This window comes from Crinia signifera, chromosome 5 (genome assembly GCF_055691185.1).
Source record: "Crinia signifera chromosome 5, ASM5569118v1, whole genome shotgun sequence".
In the NCBI taxonomy this organism is placed as follows: Eukaryota; Metazoa; Chordata; class Amphibia; order Anura; family Myobatrachidae; genus Crinia; species Crinia signifera.
In genome coordinates this window covers 261025914-261040739 of record NC_139221.1, presented here as the reverse complement: position 1 = coordinate 261040739, position 14826 = coordinate 261025914, and the positions used below count along the sequence as shown (strand labels likewise).

Genomic DNA, 14826 nt, shown 5'->3' with positions numbered 1-14826 from the left:
CAGGACAGTATGATACATACAGTATACATGCATGAGGACAGGACAGTATGATGCAGACAGATGTATAAGGACAGGACAGTATGATACATATACATGCATGAGGACAGGACAGTATGATGTAGATAGATGTATGAAGACAGGACAGTATGATATATATACATGCATGAGGACAGGACAGTATGATGTAGATAGATGTATGTATGAGGACAGGACAGTATGATATATATACATGCATGAGGACAGGACAGTATGATGTAGATAGATGTAAGGACAGGACAGTATGATATATATATATATATATATATATATATATATATATATATATATATATATATATATACATGTATGAGGACAGGACAGTATGATGTAGATAGATGTATGTATGAGGACAGGACAGTATGATATATATACATGCATGAGGACAGGACAGTATGATGTAGATAGATGTATGTATGAGGACAGGACAGTATGATATATATACATGCATGAGGACAGGACAGTATGATGTAGATAGATGTATGAAGACAGGACAGTATGATATATATACATGCATGAGGACAGGACAGTATGATGTAGATGTATGAGGACAGGACAGTATGATGCAGACAGATGTATAAGGACAGGACAGTATGATACATATACATGCATGAGGACAGGACAGTATGATGTAGATATATGAAAGGACAGGACAAAATCATTCACTGTTGTCTAGAAAGCCCTAATACCAGAAAGTATTGAATCGGATACTACCAGTAAAACACATTCTGGACAGATAAATAATCCAAACAAAGGAGAGCACAGAAGGGGTGAAACAATCCTCAATAGCCAGTATCCCTAGTATGCCATCTCCAAGTGACTTGAGCAGCCATTCCGTTATTTACACACCCCCTCCCTCTGTTCCTCACTCACTATCCCCCCCCCCCCCCACATTCCCCCACTGCCCACCGGCCCTCCTCCTATGGGGGACACACCCCTTTATGAGCTCATGAAATGAACTAACAACATCATTATTTAGTTTCTTATATAGCGCAGCATATTCCGTTGCGCTTTACAATTTCATCATCTATCTATAACCTGTCTGTGTTCTATCTATGATCTTTGTCATGGCTATGTATCTATCTATAATTCAATCATATTTGTCATATCTATGTATTTGTGTCATCCATGATATGTGTAAAATCTAATATATTTGTCTTCATATGATCTGTGTCATATCTATCTATCTACGATCTGTGTCATATCATTTATTTATTTATTTACAGTTTCTTATATAGCGCAGCAGATTCCGTTGCGCTTCGCGATAGCAGACAGTGATAAAACAAACTGGGTAACAACAGACAGACTTGGAGGTAGGAGGGCCCTGCTGCAAGCTTACAATCTTCATCAGGCTTTCCCAACCACGGTCCTCAAGGCACAGCAACAGTGCAGGTTTTAGTGATATCCAGGCTTCAGCACAGGTGGTTTAATCAGAATCACTCAGGTACTAATTAAGTCACCTGTGCTCAAGTCTGGATATCAGTAAAACCTGCACTGTTGGTGTGCCTTGAGGACCGTGGTTGGGAAAGCCTGATCTATAGGATTTATATATACATTTCTAGTGTTTGTGAGTCTCCGAAACACTGCCATCTGCTGGCAGACAGTGAAACTACATCTCTTTCTCACACATGCACAGAAGGTAGCAGACTAGCTTTCGAAGCTTTTGCTTTGAGGTGGAGTACTAGTCTTTGATATGTGTTAAATCTATCTTTCTAGGATGGGATATATCGATCTATGATCTGTGTCACATCTATTATCACGTGTAACATCACATGTATTTATCATCTGTGTCATATTTAATCCCCTTAGAGATACATATAAATAAATAAATACACAACATGAGCACGTTTGTGAGGCTTGGGAGCAGCATAAGGAATGACTGGTGTGTCACACGTGCACAGACAACAGGCCACCGGTATGTACAGCATTACCCCCCACACTGCCAGCTGCAGAGCTCTCCCGGAGCGCAGCCCACTTGCCCCCGGCTCTGCTGCTCGCTGTGTCCCGGGCGGCCTGGGAAACCGCGCTGAGCTGAGGGACTGCCTCCATCTAGCGCCTAAACAGTAACCCCGCCTCATTCCGGACACTTGCCTGTCTATTGGTAGTTCTCTGACCAACTGCGAAACGGAGTTCTCCCTATGCAAATAATTTAGGACTGCTCTACGGCTATACGTCAGTTATTGAATGACGTAGGAACAGAGAGGCGTTCCAGTCCTGGCATATGTAATTAGACCGCCTACTTGACGGCTACATCTGGCCAATAAAAACTCCAGCCCCTGTGACACATTCCCCTATGTAAAACATCTTGACGTCACACACTATTTGCATATTGGGCAGGATGAAATCTCAGGCAAACCCTGATTGGCTATCAATCCATCCAGTGTAATCCCAGGGAAATTGCTGTACCTGAGTTTCTCTGCCGTCCCACGTGTAATCCCTTCCCACGTGTGGTCGCAGCCGCGTCCTGGGTGGCCAGCCACTTACACCGCTGCTGTCACCAGCTACTTCCCCTATAGAGCACACATTATCCTCCCCGCTCAGTGATGTCCCCGACCGAGCATCTGGCTGAGATCACATCCTGCCTGGACCACTGTACTGTACATGACATACACTGACATAATGCATAGCTATTAATCAGATCACCATGGCATTTCCGATTACAACACATCACATAAGAGGACAATACAATTATAGTTATTTTTTAGGTAATAATAATTTTTTTTTTTTAACAATGTAGTAACGTTAGTTTTATATGAGGGTGTAGCCTGCTACATGCACCTAGGCGGGCATGCTGCTGAGTCATTTGGGAGAATAAGAAACCTGTGATTTTATTTAACTATAAAAATTGCTGCAATTTGTTTTTTACTGCAGAGCAATTAATTATAGAGCATTCTCCAACCACACCAGTGCATTCTAGGACAGGCTGATGCGTTCTTGTACAACTGGTTTGTGTTGTTAAGACTGAAGCGATTTTATTTATAGAAGGTTTAAATTAAATATGCGGGCGGCATGTAGGTCCTCGGCGGTAATATCTATCTATCTATCTATCTATCTATCTATCTATCTATCTATCTATCTATCTATCTATCTATCTAGATCTATATCGATAGATAGATAGTTAGATCGAGGGCTATGTACTGCGGCACTCCAACAAATGCTGACCAGGTGTTTTCTTACCCAGATGTAGGATTGCACTGAAGGCTTTTTGCTTCAATTTTTAATGCATTTGTAATGCATACATTTAATGGTTACAAAATGTTTGTATATATATGTATATATATATATATATATATATATATATATATATATATATATATATATATATATATATATATAAAAAGAAATGTGAATTATATAGAATTCTGCAGCTAAATTGGTAGACAACGTTCTGTACCTTTTATACAAAGTCACACTACTCCTCGTTGTGCTAAGTACAATGACACATAAGTGACACATATATTTATGAACAATTATAGTCATTTTACCGCAATTTGTGTATCAGTTTAACAATCCACATTACATATCATGTCACATTCCTCCGGAATTTAGCCTTATACAGCTACCATCATTTATTACGTATTATATTATATTATATTGATTGCATAATACTGCATTTAATATAGTGACATAATCTATTGTTTTTTTAACAATTTATTACAAATTATTACAAATTCCCACACACAAACATTTCCTTTTACAAATGCAGAGGTCACTGGAGTTTGCATCCCTTCAGACCACTGATTGTATACACATTTTCGTATATACCGTAGTTTAATTCTGACTGGCAATCACAATAGTAACTGCTACTAAGCACATGGTATGTATTATAGCTAATATAGAAGAATGGATCTTTTTCTACATTCATATATTAATTAAAAAATTCGTGTTTTGCTGAAATTGTACTTGAGATGTTCAGTACTGAAACAGAAATTGATAAAAAAAGAATAACAATAAATAACTTAAATATTATATATATATATATATATATATATATATACATATATAAAATCTACACATGTTTGTGTAAGTATATATATATATATATATATATATATAGACAGACACACACACACACACACATATACACACACACACACACACACACACACATATATATATATACACACACACACACACACACACATATATACACACACACACACACACACACACACAAATACACATGCCATAGACAGGCTGTTCACAAATATACAGATACCCAACAATGTTACATATTTAAAAAATTCATAAAATGTATATCAATTTTCCATCTGATTTCATTAATTCTTCCCCTTTATATGTTCAGCGTCAAAGTTGAACAAGATGCACCTTGTTGGATCGGTGTATTTGTGAACAGACTGTCAATGGTATGCTGGGACTTATAGTTCTAGAACAGCTGGGAACCGCAGGATGTCTATGTCCCCTTACATCAGTGCTCCTGACACCTAGAGCATCTGCCCGGTGTACGGTGTCAGCAGCCTGTGCAATGGGCGGTGGCTGCTTATCGCTGACGGCGGTAACGGGAACTCATCGCCCGTGCGACTTGTTTAGGCGAAGGCAGCAGGGGGGGGAGCAGTGCAGGTGTAAGCAGCCGGGGTTACTGGCTCATTCTCAGCATTCCCTCATACTGCCAGGGGGCTGCTCCATTCCTGCCCGGTCCCCGAGTCCCTGCGTGTCAGCTCATGTACTCTCACTGATGCTGCATCTTCCCAGAATTACGTGTCTGAGGATGGGAAGGTGAGATGTCAGTGAATCATGTATGAGGATGACAGGTCTATTACTGCAATGCTACATGACATTGTCCAAACAATTCGCCATGAGGGACTAAAGATATGTGTTCTACACCTTCTGGGTATCTGCCTTCCATGACTATGCCATCTGCAGTTAATGTATGTACAGTATGTCACCATGTAACAACACCAGTATACATACCTATGCCTACAATATGCTGCCACCTGTACCACTAGAATATATATATATATATATATATATATATATATATATATATATATATATATATATATATACTGAGAGAAGAATCAGAACCACATATCACTGAGAGAAGAAAAAGGAATTAGGGCCACATATCACTGAGAGAAGAATCAGGGCCACATATCGGCCACATATCACTAAGAAAAGAATCAAAACCACATATCACTGTGAGAAGACTCAGGGCCACATATCACCGTGAAAAGACTCAGGGTCACATATCACTGAGAGAAGACTCAAAACTGCATATCACGGAGAGAAGACTCAGGGCCACATATCACTGAGAACAGACTGAAAACCACATATCACTGTGAGAAGACTCAGGGCCACATATCACTGAGAGAAGAATCAGGGCCACATATCACTAAGAAAATAATCAAAACCACATATCGCTGAGAGAAGAATCAGGGCCACATATCACTGAGAAAAGACTCAAAACCACATATCACTGTGAGAAGACTCAGGGCCACATATCACTGAGAAAAGACTCAGGGTCACATATCACTGAGAGAAGAATCAGGGCCACATATCACTGAGAAAAGACTCAGGGTCACATATCACTGAGAGAAGAATCAGGGCCACATATCACTGAGAGAAGAATCAGGGCCACATATCACTGAGAAAAGACTCAGGGTCACATATCACTGAGAGAAGAATCAGGGCCACATATCACTGAGAGAAGAATCAGGGCCACATATCACTGAGAGAAGAATCAGGGTCACATATCACTGAGAGAAGAATCAGGGTCACATATCACTGAGAGAAGAATCAGGGTCACATATAACTGAGAGAAGAATCAGGGCCACATATCACTGAGAGAAGAATCAGGATCACATATCACTGAGAGAAGAATCAGGGTCACATATCACTGAGAGAAGAATCAGGGTCACATATAACTGAGAAAAGACTCAGGGCCACATATCACTGAGAGAAGAATCAGGGCCACATATCACTGAGAGAAGAATCAGAGCCACATATCACTGAGAGAAGATGCCATATGAAGTCACCACATATAATAGATCCGGTGACTTTGCAGAACTGTGGACACAAATCACCGACAACTAATTATATGTACTAAGGCTATACCATTCACCCGGATCTTCCAGGTAAAACCTTCTGACTTTGCACAACTGATAATACATGAGTCATTCTGGGACATTATACATTGGGGACGTGCAGCAGGAGCTGCTTATCTTGCCCGGGGTCAATGTTTAGATCTGATTCACAGTAGCTGTCGCGAATAAAAACAATTAAAAAATAAAGATACATAAAATGATTGCCACATAATTGGCTATAATTCCCAAAGGCCCCAAAATGTGTCTATGATGACTTCTGGGGGTAAAAATCACACTGAACAAATAATGATGGAAATCACTGATGTCATCGGTTCGATTCCCACTTACTAGTGTGGAGTTTATATATTCTCTCCCAACAAGAAATAAAGTTATCACTAGTTACTCTCTACTCTCCCTCTGCACCTATATACAGACAGTAGGTTTCTAGGGCAGCAGACCATGTGGTTATCTGGGGGTTCTTAGCTGCCGTAAAACGTTTCTTAATCAGACATTTGAAGACAATTACAGATGTCTTCACATGCTTGCTGTGAAATATTTAATCTGCCGTGGGAGTTAGAGAAATGTACAATGTACAGAAATGTACTTTGCCTCTCTCTCTCTCTCTCTCTCCCTCTCTCTCTCTCTCTCCCTCTCTCTCTCCCCCTTCCTCTCTCCTCTCTTCCTCCCTCACCAGACTCTTTCCTTTGATATATAGAATATCTGCTAAGAATAATGGTGTTTGCCGGTAGGAATGACCTGTAGCATCCCCTAGACCAGAGCATGTCTAATGCTATAACATAGGTTTATGAGTAGCTCAGATCCCAGGAGTAAAGCAGTAGCCTCAGGTTACCAGTCCCCGGCCTGGGTGCCAGTGTCACACATGATGCAGGCAGCAGATCAGTAGCTTGGCAGGACACCCCTGGAAGCTGAGGCATCTGATAAGGGAGCTTTGTGCAGCTCTCACACGGTGTAAGGTTTCCTGGCAGGCCGGCTCCAGCATTAGCTATATACTACTGGATACACTGACTGCTGGGGAGTGTATTATCTGACATCCCGGAGATTTGCAGGGTTGGATTACTGGCTTCCCTAGATTTATTATGGTGATAATTGCGTGTATGGTACCTCTCATCGCCAACTGTCTCTGCACATTGCTCTGATATGGAATATTGTATTTATTAATATGGAAGGGGGTCAGGCACATTGTGACATAGGGGGACCTGTATCATTTCTAAATAGATCTAATAGGCCCCACTCTCCCCCATCATTGCTTCTCTTTCTTTGAAGTAATGATGAGTTGTTTCTTATTATTAATATCATCATCTCTAAAGTCAGAGGTGAAATGACTCATTTCTGATGTTGCAAATCCGACCATATCATACAGGGATCCGGCGGATGGAATTGTTCTCTAATGTCACCCATCCATCAGCACTGTCCGGGTATACAGCATTGTGCTGAATTCTTAGTACTGTACGTGATACGGGGGTCTGTATCCTCTCCTGCAGATGGAGGAACTTTGCAGAACTGTAACAAAATATCTAGAAATTGAAATATCACACAGTAGCTGACATCAAGGACCGTTACCAAACTCGCAGCAAGCGTGTCCCTTTAATATCACTTTATAATGATTGTATTATGTATCAATGTATCTCTCTCGATAGAACAGTCTGGATTCCGAATTAGTATGTCTATAATATGAAATGAATATCAGTAAACTGGGCATTCTCGTTATTGTAGAACTACAAGTATAAGCATGTCCTTTCGGTCACGGATTACCGTGATCTGATTTATATCAGGAATACAATATTAAATGCGCTTATAATATCATTTAAAGGTCATTTCTAGTGAGAACCGATTTTTTTTAAGTATGTGGCAGTTTAGGCGTTATACTGCCACCTGGTGGTTATATGCAGGTATTACAGGCTCTGTTACATTCTTTAAACTTGCGGTGTACAAACTTCTGCTTTGCTTTAAAAAAACAAAAACCCCATATATATTTATTTTTATCATATAATATGTTCTGGGTAGAACCACGCAACGGGTTATATATAATTGTACATAGTGGCACGGTCACACCTATATCTCAGGTCTATAAACTATAATCACATCATCCAGATGAATACATTCTCATTCGCGATTGGCTGCGAAAGAGAAAGCACCATGTGACTGTCTCATTAACCCAAACAAGCTGGGAAAGGCTGATTGGGTAGCCTGGTGGTGACATCACGGACAGATTTGATTGACAGCAGCTGCGGGAAAGAGGGAGAAGTGTGTCTGGGGCAGAGTTCCATGTGCGTCCGTACCAGACTCTTGGCCACTGGCAGGATCAGCCTGGGGAAATCACCAAACACTGTGGGCAGAGGGAGAGAGAACAGCTGTGTGGGTGGGTGGGTGGAGTAGTCCCTCCAGCTCCCCTCTCTCTCACACACACCCTGACATGTGTTTTACTAAGATATGAGCCTACATCCACTGCAACAGGGCTTCCTTCTATCAGATCATAAAAAATCTGTACCCCACCAGGGTTTTGGTGTGTGGGGAGGAAGTCGCTTTGATCACTGCCGAGTGCTGAAACAATGTACACTTCCTCCCCATAAATCTCCTGGCTGGGCAATGGCCAAATTGTGCAATTTGTGGTCTCTCACTTAAGGATGGCTGGATCCATGTACATGTATTTACCATGCTAATATGCATGCATAAAGCAGGATGACATGACATGGAAGGGCTGATGAGATGTACAAATAAAATAATACAGGAGCAACAGCAGTATTTAATAGGAACACTCATGAAAAAAATACCCTCTGAAGTTTGCACATGACCTCATATTAAAATTATAAAGTAAATAAAATACAGCCCGAGTTAATGGTGCTGCTGTCACTGCTGTAAATTCCTGCGATTGGCCGCGATTAATACCAGGACTGAGTGTCTGACCGCGATCATTACCTACATGGCAGTAAATTGTGGTTATACAACCTTTATACCATTTGTTACTTCAATATTCATTATATTAGTATTGAGGGGTAAAAACTACTTTCACACTTTGCTGTATTTTCATTGCAATTTAGATTTTTTATTTATTTTATTAAACGCATGCAACAGCTCATTTATATCTCTCTCTATATATATTGGGGTTTTCTGTTATTGCTACGATCATACTGTTGTTACTACATCCCCTGCCGGGGAGTTTCTTTACTGTTGCTTTATTGTCTCTAAACTTTCAATATAAATAAATAAACAAATAAATCAATAAATGCGGTGTGAGTATAATGTGCAGCTGTAAAAGGGTAGCAAAAAGAAAAGTAATTAAAAGTCCCCAAAACTGGCAAAAAAATAGAAAAGACAAACTGAAAATATCGTATAATTGTTATAATAATTATATTGCAGCGTGGATTTAAATAATGAGCTTAGCACAATGGTAAATTCCGATTTCTAGTTATCTACAGCGGGCTTTATTAATTGTATAATTGTATAGAAAGCGTGAATTTAAGTGAGAAGCTAATTTTAAAGAATTAGATTTTATATTTTTATATATATATATTTATATATAATATATATATATATATATCATATATATAGTGCATCTGTATTTGTCATACTGAGATCGCACTGTTATTATTGAGCAGAGGGCGGCGTATTGCTGCGAGCCTGTGCTCTGCGCTGTGCCCGGCATCGTCCCTATGCTTCCATATGGATACACAGTGCTTCCTCAGCAGCTAGCAGCATACTGACAGCTCACGCACTGCTGAGCCCTGGTATGCAAATTTCCTGTGATTGACAGCAATGCCTTCAACCAATCGAATGACTTCAACACAGCAATTGGTTCGCAGGTCAATGACGTCACATGTGACGTTGCGAAGCAAACACAACCAATCGGGTTTTGTATGCAAAATACATCAGGGCTGTGCTTGTGACGTCTGGGGAGTGGCTTTGAACTTACAGTCTGGCGCCCTCCAGTGTCCAATCATGATATTCACATGCTTGCTGTGAAATATTTCATCTGCCGTGGGAGTGAGAGAAATGTACAATGTACAGAAATGTACTTTGCCCCTCTCTCTCTCTCTCTCTCTCTCTCTCTCTCTCTCTCTCTCTCTCTCTCTCTCTCTCTCTCTCTCTCTCTCTCTCTCTCTCTCTCTCTCTCTCTCTCTCCCTCTCTCCCTCTCTCCCTCCATTGTTTATTAGGGATCCGATGAGGCTTTCTAGTATTCAGTAAACTATGATACTGAAAGTTTTCAGAGTGGAAATCAGATGGCCTTTTTTCTCTGAGTCCCTCTTTTTTTTAGGTGTATGAGGTCCAGGTCTGTCAAGAGGGGTCCATCCTTGATAATGAATATAGCAACAAGAGAACGGCACTCTTTCTAAAGCGAATATACTTGCAGGACCTACACTATGGGGTAGCGATACAGGAGAGAACAAAATCAGGGAACTATGTAAAAACCAGACCGGACTAGACTCCGGACCGCCGGACAGGACATCAAAATCTGCAGTCCGGAGTTTATAGGGTCCGGTCCGGGGGGTGTCCTGTCCGGGGGGGGTGTCTTGTGATTGCTATCACCAGGGACATGGGGGAGGGGAGATTACAGCCTCCCCGTGTGGTCCGGACCGTCCGGTTTTTGCTACATGCCCGGACCATTCAGGAAGACTTTATTCTAGCCCTCCTCCTCTCCCTGGTGACAGGTGTGACAGGCAGCCCCCCCGGACAGGACACTCCCGGACAGGACACCCCCCGGACCGGACTCTACAAGCTCCAAAATGCAGAGTTTGATGTCTGGTCCGGCGGTCCGGGGGTTTTGTCCTGGTCCGGTTTTCACCCATACCCCAAAATCAGCACTTGCACCAACTGTGGAAATCACGGTAACCAGGCACAATATGTCAAAACAACACTTTGGATTTGACTCCTTTATTGAGACACGTTTTAAAAATAGGAGTAAAATCCGAAATGATGACTTTGACATATCGTGCCATAATTTCCACAGTCTGTGTGAGTGACACTTTTGTTCTTGTGTGTGTTTGTTTATGGAGACTAATTAATAACACTTTTTTTATTTGTGTATAAGTGGCCAGATAAGTGGCCACGAGAAACTTTATTCAAAATGCATCCAGCCATAGGGATCATTGTGCTTTATAACCAATGCAGGGCAATATCACTGATGGATTTACGATATCATAAACTATGGGCTATACGTAATACCAATTTTCACTTTGCAATTAAGATTTCTGCACATCACTCCATATACAAATGCATGCCATTCATGAATCTACCACACGGGGGCGCACAAGTCTATGATAGACTGGTAACACAAACTATGTTGAAAATAAATTCACTCTGAAAAATCAAAAACTTAAAAGTTCTCACATCCAAAAATTCTATAATATTGGAAAAGAGTACGCTAAATCCACTATTTCCTACAAGACACCAATCTGAAACAGCGACTTATTAATTGTCACATGAGCAGGATGGATGTGCCATGTACTGTAAATAACACTGTCTTTAATGTATATTTTAAGTGTATTTTAAAATATATTTCATTGTGTATTAGACCATTTAATTTTCATATATATATATATATATATATATATATATATATATATATATATATATATATATATATATATATATATATATATATATATATATGGATTTGTCATCTGTGTACTGCTGGGTCTATTACTTTGAATGTGAAATGAATGTTGAAATAATCCTGCAAACAACAGTACAATACATCTCACATATATAAAAAGCACCATTATTTTATGCAGTGCTGTAGTTAATTGTAGTTATAAGGATACAGGGAACAAATTACAAACTGCAGATACGGTTACATAGAACATGAACCAGAAAGTCAGGTTGCCCTTAGATTTTCCGTTTTCAGCTGTTCCCATTACCATTGCTCCCCCCTCACTCCTCAATAATAACGCTTTATTGCAATCATAAAAAGACATATAAATAAAGAGTCTACAGGGATTTGGTTGGTGGTTATATTATGGTGCGAAATAGCTGTATAATTTAATGATCCATTATGTCTATATTCCCACACAATTTAATCTTGATTATGACCTGCTATTTATTTTACTAATATAAAACAAGTATCTTCATATTAGTAATTAAAATAAGTGTTAACATGGGTGGAACGGGATCTTAAAAGTCGTTTTTTTGTTGTTAAGAGCCCTGGGGGAGACGTGCTTTGTTCTGTGTCTGATCAGTGCTATTTACATACTCTCCAATGACTTTCCCTACACAAAGGAAGGAATTCCACAGCATCAAATTAGAAACTTGGTTTTTGCTAACCAATCTTTCCAACTTCCACTTCCCCAAACACCGCTGCCTCTTAATTCCATAAGTGCTTAGGAATATCAAATGCAATATTTGCCTACAGGAGGTTTAATGAAATAAAACACAGATGATGTTATTTTTGGAGTAACTTAGCCGGAATAATTTTTTTTCACACTGGATTTCAGACCACTTAGCTGAAATATACTGAGTTGGTTTAAAAATTGTAGCTGGTTACTGGTTAACATGTAGTTGCTACTTAAAAAAAATAACAAAAAAAATACATATATATATATATAGATATATAAATAAATAAAATAAATGTATTTGAATGTATTATTATTTAATATGAGCATGCGATTCACATTTTTAATAAAATTGGTTTTATTAACAATATACTTCCTTTAGTACTTTATATAGTTTTTGTTCAGCAGCCAAAGTATTTACAGTTCCTTTTTACCTGTCACATTTATTAATTGAAATAGAACAGTGCACTTATCATGAACAACAGAATACTCTGTTACATTACACAATACATTTGGGAACAATGTATACTTGTGAATGATATTTTATATTTACCATTATGACAAAACTACATTACTTTATAATGATATCTGGTTTTCTTCAATGTAAATCTATCTATTATGGGCAGCACATACGTCTGTGCGGAGTTTGTATATTCTCCCCGTGCTTGCATGGGTTTCCTCCGGGTACTCCAGTTTTCTCCCACAGTCCAAAAATATACTGGTAGGAATATGTATGCGCTATATAAGAAACTGTTAATAAATAAATACAATCTATCTATCTATCTATCTATCTATCTATCTATCTATCTATCTATCTAACCATCTATATATATATATATATATATATATATATATATATATATATATATATATATATATATATATATAAATATAAAGAATTCAGAGTGCGCTATGAGTAATTACACACAATTAAATTAATAACATAATTTAATAAAAGGATGCCTCATGGGCAATATAATGAACACAATAAAATGTTTAAATTTAAGATCCTTCAGAGTTTTGGTCTTTCCAATGGAGTCACAGGCCCTAAATATATAGTTTACCCGCCTCCTGACAAAGTCATCACTGACAAAACTAGTTGGGGCGTTCCTCCTGAGTGACGCAGACTCCATCCTGTGACGCTGCTGACGTCCATCTGTCTGGTCCCGGCTTCCAGGCTTTAGCCGCTTGCACGCTGTGCACCTGCTTGTTCCACTGATGCCGCCCGGGTTTTTGTATTCTTAAGCCTATCTGCTGTTTTAAACGTACACGTATGTGAGCATTTATAATAGTAAAATGTTTTTTACATTTACGCTCATTGTGTGCCTTTCTGGTTTTTGTCCTATATATATATATTTATATGTATGTATATATATACATATACATACACACACACACACACACACACACACACACACACACACACACACACACACACACACACACACACACACACACACACACACACACACACACACACACACACTGGTTTTACCTGTATCTTTTTTAATTTCCTCCAATTTTCTCACACAGTTCCACCCTGTTTTCCACCCCCTCCCTCTTTGCTCCCCAGCCCCCCTCCACTGCTCTCCTCTCTCTCTCCACCTCTCAGTCTCCAGAGATGTATTTGCTGTTAGCTCTCACACTAATCCCGACCCTCTTTGCAGGCCGTCTGATGACTAGCAGGCTACCTCCTGACGACTGACATGGTTTGCAAGGTCTATGGCCTAACATATATCGAATTTCAGCTCTTTGGATAATTTCCAGAAGGTTTTGACATGCACCCTTGTAAATCATCAGTAAAATGTTTGGTAAGAAGGAAAATATAACTCATTCAGTGCTACAGGATTCATCAACGGATTCGGCGCAGTTACCTCCAATTAATGTTGTTACTATTATCATCTTCACTTGTCTGTGAAACCCGGTATATGCTTCATTATGAACATAATAAAGAGTCAAACATCAAACAGTGCTAACTGAGACTACTTTCAATTTAAATGCAGTATAGCTAATTTCAGATTTAGTATCACAATTGGCAATGTGCTATGATAACCAACCAGTGGTTCTAGAGAAATAACTGGATTCTAATAGTCTCGAAGCTTCATAACACTGCACGGGGCTATTCAGTGGCAGCCGACGATAAGCCCGCAGGCTGCACTTTGGGCCTAATTCAGACCTGATCGAAGTTCACATTTTGTTTGCAAATGGAGAAAATCATGTGACATGTGCAGAGAGTGTTAGATTTGGGTGAGTTATTTTGTTTCTGTGCAGGGTAAATACTGGCTGCTTAATTTTTACACTGCAATTTAGATTTCAGTTTAAACACACCTCACCCAAATCTAACTCTCTCTGCACATGTTACCTGCAGTGCAGCATGGTTTTGTCTTTTTGAAAACAAAATGTGCCCTGCGATCAGGACTGAATCAGACCCTTAATGCAGATTTTTGTTCACCCCCAC

The 14826-nt window shown here is 39.5% G+C and overlaps 1 long non-coding RNA gene across 1 annotated transcript in view; it reads left to right on the top strand.

Annotated features, from left to right (window-relative positions):
• LOC146081026 (uncharacterized) overlaps nt 1-14317 on the top strand; it is a 108552-nt gene extending 94235 nt beyond the window's left edge. The window contains exon 3 of the long non-coding RNA XR_014475051.1: nt 14036-14317. This is a non-coding gene — a long non-coding RNA (uncharacterized LOC146081026). The remainder of the gene's footprint in view (nt 1-14035) is intronic.
• Nucleotides 14318-14826: the final 509 nt, after the last annotated feature.